Source organism: Pan troglodytes, chromosome 11 (assembly GCF_028858775.2).
Source record: "Pan troglodytes isolate AG18354 chromosome 11, NHGRI_mPanTro3-v2.0_pri, whole genome shotgun sequence".
Lineage (NCBI taxonomy): Eukaryota > Metazoa > Chordata > Mammalia > Primates > Hominidae > Pan > Pan troglodytes.
Genome location: NC_072409.2, coordinates 84,145,804 through 84,161,102, shown reverse-complemented (window position 1 = coordinate 84,161,102; position 15,299 = coordinate 84,145,804). Strand labels below are relative to the sequence as shown.

Sequence of the window (15,299 nt, the reverse complement as noted above, 5' to 3'; positions counted from 1 at the left end):
ATAGTAAAATTATAATATTTTGGTCTGAGACAGTATTTGAAAGCCGAGGGTGACCAGGCGCGCTGGCTTCCGCCTGTAATCCCAGCACTTTGGGAGGCCGAGGCGGGTGGATCACGAAGTCAAGAGATCGAGACCATCCTGGCCAACATGGTGAAACCCCGTCTCTACTGAAAATACAAAAATTAGCCAGGCGTGGTGGCACGGGCCTGTAGTCCCAGCTACTCAGGAGGCTGAGGCAGGAGAATCGCTTGAACCTGGGAGGCGGAGGTTGCAGTGAGCCGAGATCACGCTACTGCACTTCAGCCTGGTGACAGAGTGAGACTCCTTCTCAAAAAAAAAAAAAAAAAAAGCCCAGAGTTTAGATGGCACTTTTACTCTAATTCAGGACCTTGTAATAGACAACTCAAGGGAAAGAGTGAGGCATTCTGCTTCCTATGAGCCTCAAGAATGATGTCCTTCTAACATTCACATTTCCACAGTTCTGTGGGTCTGCCTCTCCATCATCAGACTGTTTTAAATGTTTGCTTCTCCTTGCACATCCTCTTCCCACATCTGAATTAAACTATTCTTAGTGCCTCTTCCCCTTTCCCTTTCGCTTTGGAGAGACAATACTTTTTTTCTTCCTTGCAGCACTTTAACATCTTCTTCTAGGGTCATACCCTGTTCTTCAACTCCTTTCCCACTCTAACCCCATGAGTGTGGCCAATGACAGCACCCCATCTCCTGATCCATAGAGGCAGACCTGTGCCTGAGATCTGAGCATTCATGGGACTACCGCCCTTGCTTTTTTGAGGGGTTCAAATGCCAACAAATCAATCAAAACACTTCACTGAATTTTTTCTGATTGAAGTGAATGCAGGAGAATTTCCCCACCCACCATTTCTGGGTGAGTTTGAAAATATATAAGCAATGATTCTATACTCCTGAGCTTATTCCATCTGAGAGAACACAGAGGAAGCACAGACTGCGGACATTTTTTGGAGGCTGGAACTATTTATACCAGGGTTATCTATCTCATCTTTTTCTACAGATTATTTCCTTAGATCAGTTTTTTGTTGTTGTTGTTTTACTTAAACTAGTTTAAATTTTCAAATGAAAACTGGCCAGTATAACACACAACCTCATCACGCTTAATTCTACAAGTTGTGTATGTTAACTACAACTATTCTATTTAGACATAGGAAAGTTTGAAACTCACCCCCCTAGCCCATGCTGGCAATTTTTCCAATATAAATAAACATCTCTGCTCTCTCTCTTTAGCCTAGAGAATTTTCATAACCAGAAAGAAATGTTCTTTTGGCTATAAAGTGTCTATAGGTTATAATGGCAAGAACAGTATAAATAATAAGACAATGTATATTTATTTTCAACAGTAGTAATCAGAAGATTTAATATACATTTCTAACACTTTGAAGGATAAATTATAATAAAATGGCTAGGGATAATGTAGATGATACATATAAATCTAGTGAATAAACTGCATTAAATATTATACATTGCAAAAAGATTTGCAAAGCAACTTCTTTTCTAGTGCCCATGGATGACTTATAAAAATTGATTGTGTATCAGAGAAGAGAGAAATCCTCAGTAATTACTCCAAAGCAGGTTTTAAATACTGAGGTTTATGCAATAAATAACTTTATTTATGAAATATAAAAATATTCAATCATTTGTATTTTTTGAATCACTATCCTATATAACTCTTTGTTCTAAAAGAAATCAAAAGGGCAATTCTTCGCATTAGGATAAGGATAATAGTACACAACAAAATCTGTGGTTCTAATAAAAGCAAAAATCTATGAAAAAGTACACCATTAAATACATTAATATTAGCAAAAAAGAAATTATCTAGATGTTCAATTAAAATTATTTTTAAGTAGAACAAAGTATTATTGGAGATAAAGTAAGGATGATGAATTGGAAAAGAGAAAATTCATATAGTTATTTGCTCCCATTCATATACCTAACAATAGGCAGGGCCAAAACAGCTTCAAACACCATACTTTGGAATGCTTCATTATACCTCATCTAGTACAATCAGCAAAAGAAAGGGTACGTGTATACAAAGACAGTCATGGAAAAGTCAAATGAAGAAAAATATTTGTTGATTTAAAAAGAATAGGCTGTCCCTTACAACATATAAAGAATTAAATTCCAGATAATTTTTTGCACTATATAATTATATACAATTATATATGATTACGTATAAAATTATGAATATAATCTATAATTATAGAAAACATATATAATTTAGAAAATAATATTTGCATACATTAAGGTGAGTGAAAATTTCTTACGGAGGGAATAAAATCCAAAAGTCTTAAATGAAACAAAGGAATATTGTATAAAAATAAATATTCTTCCATAGCAAAAGACATTGAACATGAGAATTGTTAAGAAAAAAGGAGCTGATGGGGAAATTTTTTGACATGTCTGTAGACAGAGAGTTAACAGTTCTATACACCAACTGTAAATTCATTGTAAAAGAAGCAAATTCAAGAAGTATAATTGGGAAAAGAAAATAGAAAACAAATTCATGTGAGTGGAAATGTAAATAATGGAAATGGACAATAAGTAATGAAAAAATATGTTCAGGCTTGCTGATAATCAGAAGAATGCAAATTATAAAATGAGAATTTGTTTTTTATCCATCAAACTGGCAAAATTAAAATGTATGGTAATATTAAGATTTAATATTGGATATAAGGAAATGGACAGTCTCAGACATTACCATAGTGTGAATGAAGCATCTGGCAAAGCATACAGAAATGAAGACAATTAAGTGAGAATATGTACATGCAACGATATTGTTCACAGCAATACTCATGGTAGCAAAAGCTGGAAATTCCCACAAACAGAATGTTAGATATATAACTAGACATATAAGTCATAATATTGAGGAATGGCAAAAAGACAGCAATCACATACACACATATATAACCTAAAATGTATGATTTTATTGGACAACTTTATGGTAATATAATGGAGAAAATCTTCCCAAAGGGTAACTTTTTTGGAAAATGCAAATAATCATTTCAGAAATATACACCTGAGCAGATGAGTTAATGAGAGAGTAAAATTTAAAAAGACATTATCAAATAATTACTTTTATAAGAACGTCTAAGTTCAGAGAGTTGCATGAATGGATTTGTCATATCTTCAGGGAATGGTTACTTCCCATGGGATTTAAACTGTTCCAGGAATTAATAAACAATGTAAATATTTCAATTTTTTAATGATATATACACACATTCAGAAGAGTACATGTATCCTAAATGATAAATATTAAGTGAGTGCCTCTGTAACCATTAGGCAAGTCACAAGATGGAATGTTTTCTGCACTCCTGATGCTCTCCAGGTGTGTCTTCCCCTCATGGTCTTTTCACTCTCCCAAGGCCATAACCAGTATGGTAACTTTTGAAAATAACTTTCTTCTATTTGTTTATGGTTTTAACTTATAGGAGCATCATCAAATGATATAGCTTAGTTTTTCATCTTTTTAAACTTTATATAAATGTATGTATTCTGACTGAATTCTCTTATTCCACATTTTGTTTGTAAAATTTATTTGCATTGTTGTTATTACATGCGGCCCTAGCACATTCACTTTTGTCAATTACTCCATTGTATAAAGGACATTGTATGGAAAGTCTAAAAGTAAGCCATCCAGTTTATTGTGGATTTTTTAAACTTTTTTTTCTGTTTTTAATCTATTTCAAATAATATTGTTATGAACATCTTTGTACATGTTTCCTGGCATATGGGCATATATTTCTTCAGGGTATACTCTCAGATCTGAAATTGATAAGTTATGAGATATGCCTGTCATTAAACTTACTAGAGAATGTTATATTGCTTTCCAAAGTTGTATTCCAATTTGCCTATTATGTAGTAGGGTATGGAAATTTCTGTTGCTCTACAAATTCATCAACAACTAGTATTGACAGACATTTTTTATTGTTTGGCAATATGGTGGTTGTGATTTTAAATTTGACTTACTATTGGGGTTCAGTAATTTTACCTACGTTTATTAATCATTTGGATTTCCTCTTTTGTTAAATCCCCATTCAATTATTTGGCCCAGGAAGGAGCCAAGATGGCTCTCCCAATGAGATACTAGACCATCAAAAAAACTGGAACACTCCAGGCATATCTTCAGAAGGAAAGCATTGAGAACAAACAGAGGGAGGATATAGATCCTAGGCTGAAGGGTAAGGCGGCTGGGAAACCTGCACAGGGCTACTGTGTACCAGGACTAATTCCTGGACCCCACTGGTTCCTGGGGAAGAGGTGAGTTAAATGAGTAAGGAGTGAGCATATTATATTATACTGCCAAAGATCTCCAGAATCCTAGTGCAGGAGACCTCACAGCCCCTACAGACACAAGCTGAAAGGGAAAGCAGTTTGGAGAGGTGGCAGGGACAGGACTTTAGCCTGTGTAAAGCCCACAGGGTATGGCATGGGAATGGCTGCAGTGGAGTATGACCTGGGACAGCCATGCCTAAAGGCTCGCCACAGTCTTCTAGGTGGTTTTGGCCTTTGTTGATTGTTGGACCCGGACAGAGTTGGGCTGTCTTGCCTGTGAGATGAAGCCAGTCTGATCTGAACTCCCTTCTGTTTTCCAGGCTCTCATGGGGTCCCTGCCTGGCCACACCCACTTGTAGCCTCAGGTGCCTAACAAGTTGCTTCCTAGCAGCCAACACCAAGGCTACTTCACTGGCAGACTGCACATGACCATCAGAGAACTCCCTCAGAAGGGACCCTGCCAATGCACAACCACCCACCTGTAGCCTCCCCCCACCATTTTGTTGTCATGCACTCATCTGCAGCCCTTGTGCACTGCATTGCTGTCATGTGTGCAAGTAGAACACACCACCCCTCCACCACCAGCACACAAGCACAGCCCACCACCGCCATTGACACACGTGTACTCCACTGCACTGCCACCCCGTCTCCCTTTGGAACCACATGCCCACTGACACATGTGCACCCTGCCATGCCAGTGCCACTGCTGGCATGTGCATATGAGCTCAGACCCTCTGCCACTCCCCCAGTGAAGCACATTAGCTTGCACTCCCCATTGAAGTGTTGTTGCCAGTGGACCAGGAATACCTCAGCCCCTCCAGCTCAGCAGGTGCTTAACCTTCAGGGGCTAGGGAACAAACCCATAGGCCTGGTACCAGCCCCCAGGGTTAGAATCCACAGCTCATGAGTGCCAAGCAAAGCCTTAGCCCCCTGACATTTTCCAGAAACAAAGCTAGTGAACTCAACCTACCTTATATCACAGTCAAACCCTCAAGGTAATTAAATAATATAAAAGCAAAAAAAATCCAAAGAAAAGCAGTTTCAAAGACCAAATGACCATCAGCCACTCAGATGAAAGAGAAACAGCTCAAGAACTCAGGGAACTTAAAAAGCCGTAGTGTCTTCTTACATCCAGACATCCACACTAGTTCCTCTGCAATGGTTCTTATCCAGGCGGAAATGGTCAAATGACAGGCATAGAATTCAAAATCTGGATAGGAACAAAGATCATTGAGATTCAGGAGAAAGTTGAAACCTAATCCAAGGAATCTAAGGAATCCAATACAGTGATACAAGAGCTGAAAGATTAAATAGCCATTTTGAAAAAGAACCACACTGATCTGATAGAGCTGAAAAACTCACTACAAGAACTTCATAATACAATTGGAAGTATTAACAGCAGAGTAGACCAAGTTGAGGAAAGAACCTCATATCTCGAAGACCAATTTTACAAATCAATTTAGTCTGATAAAAATAAACAATAAGGAATTAAAAAGAATGAACAAAACCTCAAAGAAATATTGGATTATATAGAGACAAACCTATGACTCATTGGTGTCCCTGAAAGAGAGGGGGAGAGAGCTGCCAATGTGCAAAACGTATTTGAGAATATTGTTCATGAATCTTTCCACAACCTCAATAGAGAGGATAACATTCAAATTCAGGAAATGCTGAGAACAGCCATGAAATACTATACAAGATGACCATCCCCAAAACATGTAGTCATCAGATTCTCTGAGGTCAGTAAGTAAGAAAAAATATTAAAGGCAGTTAAAGAGAAGGGGCAGGTCACCTACAAAGGGAACCCATCAGGCTAATAGGAGACATTTCAGCAGAAACCCTACAAGCCAGAAGAGATTGGGGGCCTATATTCAGCATTCTTAAAGAAGAGAAATTCCAACCAAAAATTTTATATCCAGTCAAAGTAAGCTTCATAAGTGAAGGAGAAATAAAACCCTTTCAGGCAAGTGAATGCTGAGGGAATTCATTACCATCAGACTGCCTTACCAGAGGCCCTTATGGGAGTGCCAAACATGGAAACAAAAGACCATTACAAGCCACCAAAAAACACACTTACTACATAGATAACTGGCACTACAAAGCAACTACCCAATCAAGTCTTCATAGCAACCAGCTAACAAAATAATGACAGGATCAAATCTGCACGTATCAGTATTAACCTTGAGCATAAATGAGCTACATATCCCCACAGAAAAGGCATAGAATGGCAAGTTTGATAAAGAAGCAAGACCCAACTATATGCTGTTTATAGAACACCCATCTCATATGCAAGGACACCCATTGGTTCAAACAAACAGAAAACACAAAGAGCAGCGGGTTGCTATTCTAATTTTAAACAAAACAAACCTTAAACCAACAACAATAAAAAAAAAAGGACGAAGAAGGGCATTGTATAATGATAAATAGTTCAATTCAACAACAAGATTTTAACTATCTTAAATATAATGTACACCCAACACTAGAGGAGCCAGATTTATAAAATGAGTTCTTAGAGACCTACAAAGAGATGTACATAACCACACAATAATAGTAGGAGATGTCAACACCCCACTGACAGTGTCAGACAGATCATTGAGGCAGAAAACTCTCAAAGATGTTTAATACCTGAACTTAACACTTGACCAAATGGACCTAACAGTCATCTACAGAACACTCCACCTCCAACAGAATATACATTCCTCTCATCTACACATAGGACATACCTGAAATTGAACCCACGATTGGCCGTAAAACAGTTATCAACAAACTCAAAAAAACCGAAGTCACACCAACCACACTGTCAGACCACAGTGAAATAAAAATAGAAATCAATTCTAATGTCAAACCACAATGCAATAAAAATAGAAATCAGTTCTAAGAAGCTCTCTCAAAGCCATATGATTACATGGAAATTAAATAACCTGCTTCTGAATTGCTTTTGGGTAAACAATAAAATTAAGGCAGATACCAAGAAATTATTTGAAACTAATGACAACAAAGATACAGAATACCAGAAGCTCTGAGACACAGCTAAAGCAATGTTAGAGTAAAGTTTTGCTAAACGCCAACATGGAAAAGTTAGAAAGACCTAGCATCACACCTAGAGGAAGGAGAAAAACAAGAGCAAACCAGCCTCAAAACTAGTAGAAAACAATAAATAACCAAAATTATAGCTGATGTGAATGAAATTGAGATGCAAAAAGGCATACAAAAGATGGATGAAACTAAAAGTTCTTTGAAAGAATAAAATAAAAATAAATAAAAGAATAAATAATAAATAGAATAAAAAACCAAAAGTCAGTTCTTTGAATGAATAAAGAAAAAATAAAATTGATAGACTGCTAGCTAGACTAAAAAAGAAAAAAAGAGAGAAGATCCAAATAAACAATCAGAAATGATAAAGGGGACATTATTATCAATGCCACATAAATATATTAAAGAAAACCCTCAAAGACTAGTATAAACACCTACATGCAAACAAATTAGAAAAGCTAGAAGAAATGAACAAATTCCTGGAAACATACAATGTCCCAAGATTGAACAAGGAAGAAATTGAAACCCAGAATAGACCAACAACAAGTTCCGAAATCGAAGCAGTAACAAAAAGCCTACCAACCAGAAAAAGTCCTGTACCAGACATATTCACAGCTGAAAGCTGAATCCTACCAAACATATAAAGAAGAGCTGGTACCAATCCTACTGAAACTATTCCAAAAAATTGAGGAGGAGGGACGCTTCCCTAACTCATTATATGGGGCCAGCATCATTCTGATACCAAAACCTGACAGAGACACAAGAAAGGAATATTTTAGACCAACGTCCCTGATGAACATAGTCGCAAAAATCTTCAACAAAATCATAGCAAACCAAATCCAGCAGTACATCAAAAAGCTAATCCACCACGATCAAGTAGCCTTTATCCCTGAGATGCAAGGTTGCTTCAACATAGGCAAATCAATAAATGTGATTCCTCACATAAACAAAGCTAAAAACAAAAACTACATGATCATCTCAACAGATGCAGAAGACTTTCAATAATATTCAATAGCCCTTTATGTTTTAAACCCTCAACAAACTAAGCATTGAAGGAACATACCTCAATATAATAAGAGCCATCTGTGACAAACCCACAGGCAACATAATACTGAATGAGAAAAAGCTGTAAACATTACCCTTGAGAACCAGAACAAGACAAGGATGCTCACTCTTATCACTCCTATTCAACACAGTACTAAAAGTCCTAGCCAGAGCAATCAAGTAAGAGAAAGGAATAAAAGGCATCCAAATAACAGAGAACATCAAACTGTATCCCTTCACTACATCTCTTCACAGATGATATGATTTTATTATACCTAGAAAACCCCATAGTCTCTGTCCAAAAGCTTCTAGATCTGATAAACAACTTCAACAAAGTTTCAGGATACAAAATCCATGTACCAAAATCAGTAGCATTTCTATCTACCAACAATGTCCAATCTAAATGCCAAATCAAGAATGCATATCACATCGCAATAGCCACAAAATATAGAATGCTTAGGAATACAGCTAACCAGGGAGGTGAAAGATATCTACAATGAGAATTACAAAGCACTGCTGAAATAAGTCAGAGATAACACAAACAAATGAAAAAATATTCCATGCTCATGGATAGGAAGAATCAATACTGTTAAAATGGCCATACTATTCAGACCTATTTCAGACTCAATGCTATTCCTATAAAACTACCAATGACATTTTTTACAGAACTAGAAAAAAATTCTAAAATTTATATGGAACCAAAAAAGACCCTGAAAATCCAAATCCAAAGCAATCCTAAGAAAAAGAATGAAGGCCTCACATTACCTGATTTTATACTACAAGGCTACGGAAACCTAAACAGCATGGTACTGGTACAAAAACAGACACACAGATCAATGCGACAAAATAGAGACCCCATAAGTAAAGCCACACACCTAAAAACATCTGAGCTTTGATGAAGTCACCAAAAAGCAATGGGGAAAGAACTCCTTATTCAATAAATGGTGCTGGGATAACTGGCTAGCCATATGCAGAAGATTGAAACTGGATGCCTTCCTTTCATTATAGACAAAAGTCAACTCAAGATAGACTAAAGATTGAAATTTAAAATAGAAAACTATAAAGCCTCTAGAAGAAAACCTAATAAATACCATTCTGGGCATAGGCTCTTGCAAATATTTTGTTATGAAGATTCTAAATGCAATTGCAACAAAAACAAAAATTGACAAGTGGGACCTAATTTAACTAAAGAGCTTCTGCAGACCAAAAGAAACTATCTCAAAGAGTTGACCAACAACCTACAGAATGGGAGAAAATATTCACAAAATATGCATTTGACAAAAGTCTAATGTCCAGAATCTATAAGGAACTCAAACAAATTAACAGGCGAAAAACAACCCTATTTTAAAAAGGTCAAAGGACATAAACAGACACCTCCTAAAAGAAGACACACACACATGGCCAACAAGCATATGAAAAAATGATCAACATCACTAATCATTAGAAACATGCAGATCAAAACCACAAGGAGATACCATCTTATACCAGTAAGAATAACAATTATTAAAAATTTAAAAGTAACAGACACTGGCAAGGTTGCACAGAAAAGGAAATGCTTATACACTGTTGGTGGGAGATTGTGAAAAGCAGTTTGGAGATTTCTCAAAGAACTTAAAACAGAGCGACCATCTGACCCAGCAGTCTCATTACTGGGTATATATCCCACAGAATATAAATCATTCTACCATAAAGACACGTGCAGGCATATGTTTATTGCAGCACTGTTCACAATAGCAAAGACACGGAATCAACCTAGATGCCCATCAATGGTGGACTAGATAAAGAAAATGTAGTACATATACTTTATGGAATACTATGCAGCCATAAAAAGAACAAAATTATATCCTTTGCAGCAAAACGGTTGTAGCTGGAGTACATTGTCCTAAGCAAATTCATGCAGGAACAGAAAACCAAATAACCACACGTTCTCCCTTATAAGTGGTAGCTAAACATGAGTACACATGGATGTGAAAAAGGGGACAATAGACACTGGGTCCTACCTGAAGATGGAAGGTGGGAGGAGGGTGAGGATTTTAAAAACTATTGGGTACTATGCTTATTACCTGAGTGATGAAATAACCTGTACACCAAACCCCTGTGACATGCAATTTACCTATAAAACAAACCTGCACATGTACTCCTGAACCTAACATAAAAGTTGGGAAGAAAATAAAGAAAAGAATTATTCCATCTAGCCAAAAAAAATTTTTTTTTAAGCGAAAAATAAAATTTTGTGCACATTTCTATTGTGCTTTTTAAAAATATTGATTTGCAAATGTTCTTTACACAAGTTTTCTAGTAATCATATATATTATAAGTATTCTTTCTCATTCTTTGGCTTATATCTCTTTGTGGTATCTTCTGTAATTTAGTATAGTTGGATTTATCATTTTCCTTAATATACAGACATTTTGGTCTTGTCTATGATAGCTTTTTGTCTCCTAGTTAAGGATATTCTATATTATCTTCTAAAAGCCTTGTAGTTTGCCTTTTCCATTTAGGTCTACATGTATTCATTGGTTTTTGTGTATTGTATGATGTCTAATGTCGTTTTCTCTGTATAGAGGTCTTATTGTCCCAGTATCACTTATTGAAATACCTTTGTATATAATGAGTATGCATGTAATCATGGATCTGTTTATAGTCCCTTTATTCTGTTGTGTCTAGCTCTGCACTGTCTTAATTACTGGAACTTTATAATAAATCTTGAAAATTGTAGGAAAAGCTCTCACACTTCGACTAGGCTTTTTTAACCTTTTACATCTTCATATGAATTTGGATTTTGATTAGGATTGCAATTAATCTTTAAAACAATTTGTAAAATGAAATAGATTAAGAACATGCATCTAAGATGTCTTCCTCTTTTCTGAGGAATTATTTTACGAAAAAAATGCTTTCTATTGAATCTTATGCTTTAAAGATTCTCCATTAAAAAGATCCATCAATTTCTATCTTCATGTATTGCAAGTCTATGTTTCTCAGACTCATGATCTATATAAGAAACAGATGGAATTTTATAACGCTATTCTAATATTGGCACTATAACAATATTCATCATGTTTGGAATGAATTATTTTTATGTAATGAGGCTTTTAGGGAAGTTTTTCTCGGTTATCGACTCTGTGTAAAGAAACTCTGTGTGCCGAGTTCTGCAGAATAAATTTAGTCCCCTGATTTTAGATAAATATATTTAAATATTACATGAAATTGAGAACTGGTGCAAACTGATATTTTGAAGGCACTTACAGCACTTCTGAATTATGTAATGTGGGAATTTATATCCTTCATTAATATGTTTTAGCATTTTGCTATAGGTATAATATGTTAATTATAGGTAATTTATAAAGAATAGCATAGAGAAATTAAAAAGAACAATTAAAAAACCACCCAAATGGCTTCACCCAAAATTAATAATTTTTAATATCACAATAAACCAAATTTCCTTCTTGAATTTATATACAGCCGTACACCCCATCTCCTACATGTCCATATATCTTAAAATCAGTATAAAATAGTTATTTCAATAAATTGGCACCAAAGATCCTTTATAGTTTTAAAAACAATGTATTTCATATTTTCAAAAAACAGGCAATTTTAATTCTGTGTAATTTTCTTTGGAGCACAAGAAAAGATGAAAGAGTATTCAATTTATTTTCTGAAGTTAGAAAAACCTTGAAGTCAAAATATGACAATCAGTGCAAGTAAAAAAAAGACAAAAATAATTTAAGAATTTAGAAGCAAAGCATGTAAATGAACTACCAGAAAATAGAGTATAACAGCATATTAAAAGACCAAACTACTATAATCAAGTAGAGCTTATCTTAGTGATGAGAGGATGTTTTAAAGTTAGGAAATTTATGAAAATAGTTTGCAATATCACCAAGTCAAATAGGAAAACAAGAGAAACATTAGCTAATAGTGGATTAGGTAATAAATCACAAATACTGGACAAATTGTACAATTTCATCACTCAGCAACTATCATGATTATATATCCAAGAACTTGAGACAAAAACCAAGTGTACTTAATACAAAATGGACTCTGAATGAAATCTATAAAATATATGTAGGAATCAATAACTTTTCTATGTCCTAGAATAAAGTTTGTAATATATGACCAAAATTTCATTTATAAAAACTGTAAAAATTATAAGACATATAAATAATGCTAAGAAGAAATGTGGATAATCCAGGTAAAGAAAATTAATTATTCAAGCCATCTTTTATGTCTGTTACTTAAACTGTAGGAAAACATACCATGTTCCTGAATAGTAAAGTTGAATATTGTAAAATGTTGATTCTTCTTCAGTTTTATTGGTTTAATTTACTGTGATAAAGAATCATTATGTTTTTGTGATATTTTTTGAAATTTATGTTAATTGACAAATAATAATAGTACATATTCATGGGGCACATAATATTTCAGTACATACAATGTGCAGTAATCAGATTAGGGTAATTAGCACATCATTTATTTCTTTGTGTTGAGAAACATTTATTTATTTGTGTTGAGAACATTCAGTATCTTCCTTCTAGCTATCGTAAACCTTATATTATTGTTAACTATATTCAACCTACAGTGATATAGAACACTATAACTTATTCCTCCTATTTAGCTGTCATTTTGTGTCCTTTAACAAATCCCTATGTATTTTACCCTTTCACCTTCCTTCCCAACCTTTAGTATCTTCTATTCTACTTTTCACTTCTATGAGATCAGCTTATTAAGTTTCTACATATGAGTGAGAATATGTGTTTAGCTTTCTGTTCCTGGTCTATTTTACTTAACAATAATGTCCTCTAGTTCCATCCATGATGTTATGAATGACAGAATTTCATTCATTTTTATATCTGAATAGTATTCCATTGTGTTTATATACATTTTCTTTATCCATCAATCTCTTCATGGACTCCTAGATTGATTCCATATCTTGGCCATTGTGAACAGTGTTCCAATAAACATGGGGCAGCAGGAATTCCTTTGATATGTTGATTACTTTTTGGGGGTAAATACCCAGTAGCAGTGAGATTGCTGGATCATATGGTAGCTCTATTTTTGTTATTTTTTTTTTTCAGAAATCTCCATACTGTTTATCACAGTAGCTTTTTAATTTGCATTCCCAACACCACTGTATTTGTGTTCACTACTCTCTGCATTCTGACTAGCATTTGTTATTTTTTTTGTCTTTTTAGTAATAGCCATTTACACAGGGGTAAGCTATCTTGTTGTTTTGATTTTCATTTCCCTGATGATTAGTCATGTTGAGCATTTTTATATACCTTTTGACTGTGTGTATGTATTCTCTTGACAAATGTCTATTCATGTCCTTTATCCACTTTTAATGGGATTATTGGTTTTTTATTGTTCAGTTGTTTGAGTTCCTTGTATATACTAAATATTAGTCCCTTGTCAAATGAATGGTTTGCAAATATTTTCTCCCATTCAACAGATTGTGTCTTCACTCTGTCTATTGTTTCCTTGACTGTGCAGAAGCTTTTTAGTGTAATATGGTCCTATTTGTCTATTCTGTTTTTGTTGCCTGTATTTTTGAGGTCTTAACCATTAAATATTTGCCTGGACCAATGTACTGATCTAGCGGTTTTATAGCATCAGGCCTTATATTTAAGTCTTTAATTTATCTTGAGTTGATTTTTGTATATAGTGAGAGATGGGTACAGTTTTGTTCCTCTGCATATGGATATCCGATTTTCCCAACACCACTTATTGTAGAGGTTGTTCTTTCCCCACTGTATGTTCTTGGTGCCTTTATTTAAATTCAGTTGGCTGGAAGTATGCAGATTTATTTCTGGGTTGTATATTCTGTTTCATTGAATCTGTGTTGCTGTTTTTATACCAATACCATGCTATTTCATTATTATGACCTTGTAATAAATTTTGAAGTAAGGTAATGTGATGGCTCCAGTTTTGTTCCTTTTACTCAGCATTGCTTTGACTATTCAGGCTAATTTTTGGTTTCATATAAATTTTAGAATTTTATTTCTGTGAAAAATGACATTTGTATTTTGATAGAGATTGCATTAAATATGTAGACTGCTTTGGACATTGTTGTCATTTTAACTATATTAATTCTTTCAATCCGTGAGCATGAGATGTCTTTCCAATTGTTTGTGGCCTTCTCAGTTTCTTTCATCAGTGTTTTGTAGTTTTCTTTGTAGAGTTTTCTAATCTCTTTGGTGAAATTTATTCCTAGATAGTTCAAATTTTTTTGTAGCTATCGTACATGGGATTCCTTCTTTCTCTGCTAGTTCATTACTAGGGTATAGAAATATTACTGATTTTTGTATGTTGATTTTGTATCCTGCAACTTTGCCGAGTTGATTTATCAGATCGAAGAGTTTTTTGGAGTTTTTAGGTTTTTCTAGATATAAGATCATGTCATCTGCAAAAAGGAACATTTAACTTTCTCTTTGCCAATTTGAATGTCTTTTTTTTTCTCCTGCTTGATTTCTCTGGCTAGAACTTCCAGTACTGTGTTGAATAGGATTGGTGAAAGTGGGCATCCTTGTCTTTAGCCAGTACTTAAAGAGAAAGTTTTCAGCTTTTCCCAATCCAGTGGAAGTTTAGCTGGGGGTTTATTGTATATGCCCTTTATTATGTTGAGGTGTGTTCCTTCCATGCCTAGTTTTTTGAGAATTTTTATCATAAAGGGATGTTGAATTTTATTAATTGCTTTTTCTGTATCTATTGAGATTATCATAGATTTTTGTCCTTCATTCTGTTAATGTTATATATTATATTTATTGATTTGCATATGTTAAACCATCTTTGCATCAATGGGTTAAGTCCCAGTTGATCATTGTGTATTATCTTTATGATATGCTGTCTGATTCAGTTTGCTAGTATTTTGTTGAGAGTTTTTGTGTTTATGTTTATCAGGGATATTGGCTTATGATTTT

The 15,299-nt window shown here is 34.6% G+C and overlaps 1 long non-coding RNA gene across 3 annotated transcripts in view; it reads left to right on the top strand.

Annotated features, from left to right (window-relative positions):
* LOC107976851 (uncharacterized) overlaps nt 1–15,299 on the top strand; it is a 425,817-nt gene that overhangs the window by 751 nt on the left and 409,767 nt on the right. The gene's annotated exons all lie outside the window — the stretch shown is intronic.